This window comes from Belonocnema kinseyi, chromosome 8 (assembly GCF_010883055.1).
Source record: "Belonocnema kinseyi isolate 2016_QV_RU_SX_M_011 chromosome 8, B_treatae_v1, whole genome shotgun sequence".
Lineage (NCBI taxonomy): Eukaryota > Metazoa > Arthropoda > Insecta > Hymenoptera > Cynipidae > Belonocnema > Belonocnema kinseyi.
In genome coordinates, this window is record NC_046664.1 from 56394635 (window position 1) to 56397679 (window position 3045).

Below are 3045 nucleotides of genomic sequence, written 5' to 3' on the forward strand. Positions count from 1 at the left end.
TAAAAATAGATATCGCCAATATCTAGTATCCAACATCTCACTATTGTAGTTGCGAAGTATTAGCGAAAATTCTACAAACTCAATTGATTAACCCATTAAAACCCTAAGGCACTTCTTAAAAGAAGCGAAAAATATTATAATGGAGTTCATGAATATCGCTATACATAGGTTCTAAGTCTTATTTTTTGATCAAGGGTCGAAAAAAGTTCTAGTTTTGTGATTTATGTAGTGGAAAACCTCCAGAACAGTATCCAAAACATCGATTTTTTGAAAAAAATATCAATTTATCACGTTTATTGTCCACTTACGCCGACTAGGAGTTGTTTTTTCAAAAAAAAAACGGCTTAAAATTCGTGATCAGCGACCTCAAAAGCCCCCAGTAAAGTATTTTCAATGTTTATAAATCGGTTTAAAATCGTAAAACTTGATTTTAATGTCATTTTAATCAAATTTGAAGCATATTTTCACTTTTCGCGATTTTCTGGCTTTTCATCGCCGTATGGTGGGTTGAAATTTTTGTAAAAAAAAAATCAAAACATGGTTTTCGATGTATTTTTTCCCGTAAAATTCGATTCTGGAGTCAAAAAAATAAAATTTTTCTTTATTTTTTTTTATTTAAAAAAAACCATGAAAAAATCGTAAAAAATGAGGGTTTTCAAGCAAAACCCCATAAAAAAGTAGCTGGACCCTACTTTTTTATTGAAAATTCGGATTCAGCGTCGAAAAATACATAAGAATATATAGGTCTAGTCAATTGCACAGACACTTTTGTTTTTTTTGTGGGCCTGTGTTATTGAAGACACTGAATCCGATAATAGTAAAATTCCGAATAATAAAATTGATGACTTTAGATCGAAATTTATGGGCTTATCTGATTATTTCCTAATAACGATCATTTAAAAACTGAGTTAAAAAAATAATTGACGAATGGTGTGATTTAAACAACATTTTTATTTTAAAATCTTCCAGAATTAATGATTACTAAATCAGGTAATAGGAGTATTACAGTAGCGATTTATACTGATGATTATATAAAAAAAAGTTACATATTTTTAATGATGAAGATACTTTTCAATTGATTCAAAATAATCCTATCAAAATGCTTCAAAAGGGGACTTTTTAAATTTTAGACAGAATGGGAACTAAAATTTGTTTATTTAATAGTATTGAAAGATGTAATAATGATACAATGAGTGCTAATCTTTTTTTATCTTACGGATTGGTTAATGCTCACAAAATTGATTATCGTTTACCACCTGTTATTTTCCCAATAAGTTTCGAACTAGAAAATTAAAAAAAAATTTATTGAGAAATATTATTAAAAAATCAAAAGAAATCTCAAGAACCTCATTACAACATAGTCATGTTTTTAAAAGTTATCTGATAATCTCATCATAACTTTGTATCAGATTTTGTGCCCTTTGATGTAATAGTAATGTTTTCTAAAATCCCTTATGCAAAAGTTCAAATTGCCATAAGAAAGCTTTGGGATTTGATTAAAATTAACACAAAAATTCCTCAAAAACATTGTCTTGGTAATATTAAATATGTTTTTCATACTGTATATTTTACATTTAATACTAATTTTTAAAACAAAAAAAAGTTCAGAACTCTCATAGAATCGGTTTTCTTCTCTTTTTCAACTGAAATTGCTGTAGAGAATTTAGAGAATTAAGTTTTTGAGAAACATGATTTCAGTATTGATTTGTATGCAAAATATATTGATAATTCAGCACTTAGTGTGAATAGAAACAATCTCGAGGTTCTTCTAAATACCGTTAATAGCATACATCTAAGATTACAAATAGGAAAACTATTTGTTCAGGAAAAACTCTTAGTTTTCTTTCTGATCGCTCTATTCAAAATAAGATAGAAGTTGTTGAAAACTTGATTCATAGATGCCTCAATTGATCAAATCCAGATTTTTTAAATAAAAATATTGAAGTATATAAACAAATTCTTTTTTAACCATTATCCTTTCGATTTTATTGAAAAACATGTGCATTACAGAATGAATGATATAAAATTACTAATAAAAATCAAAACACAAGTAATTTCTAATGTCTCTAATGAGCCGAAAAATGAGATAGTTTGGAAATCTGTTTTTAGTGGTGGATATTTTTCATATGCTTATTTTGCATAAAATTATTCCTGATAAAATGAATTATTAAAACTTTTTTGCGTCTTTAAATTTTTTCGTGCGACGAACCGTTTTCAGTGTAAAGCGTTATAAACCGAAAAAAGAAATTCCCTAATTTTTTTATTAATTTTTATTTGATTTTAACAGGTCGGGTTTGACTTGAAGTTTCCCATGTAAAATGCATGGAAAAAAATCACTTTTTTGAGTTTCTGGAATAATTTTTTAGGGTTTGAGAAATGTGACGGGAAAGTATGGGGGTCTGTTGAAGAATTATCCAACGATGAATTTCATGTATTAGTCATATCAATTTGACACCATGAACAACCTCCACGAGTACCTGAAAACTACCGTTAAAATCAAAAATGTCAATTCTTCATGTAATCGACCTTTTAAACACTGTATTTTTGTATTTTATTACTCCAAATTAAAAATATTCGTCAAGTGGGATATTTATTATCCTTTGTTAATCAATTTTCAATTATTCAAACAAATGGAATTTGTTTAAATAATTTCTTCGTCGAAAATGATTTTTTTCTCCTAAGATCTATTACTATTAGTCTAGCGGAATATTTATTAACATTGGTTAAATAATTTTTAATTGTTTAAACGAATGTCATTTGTTTAAACAATTTATTTTCAAAAATTCGTTTTTTTCCTTAAAAATTATTACTATTGGTCTAGTGGAATATTTATTAACATTCATTCCATAATTTTTAATTGTATAAGTAAATGGAATTTGTTTTGCTAATTTTTGTGTTAAAAATTATTAATATTTCTTCAGTGGAATATTACTCAACATTGTTTTTATTTTAATTTAATTTATTAAAAATTATTAATTAAATAATACTGATAAACTAATTACTATTAAATTATTATTCAGTCATTAATTATTACTGATAAATATT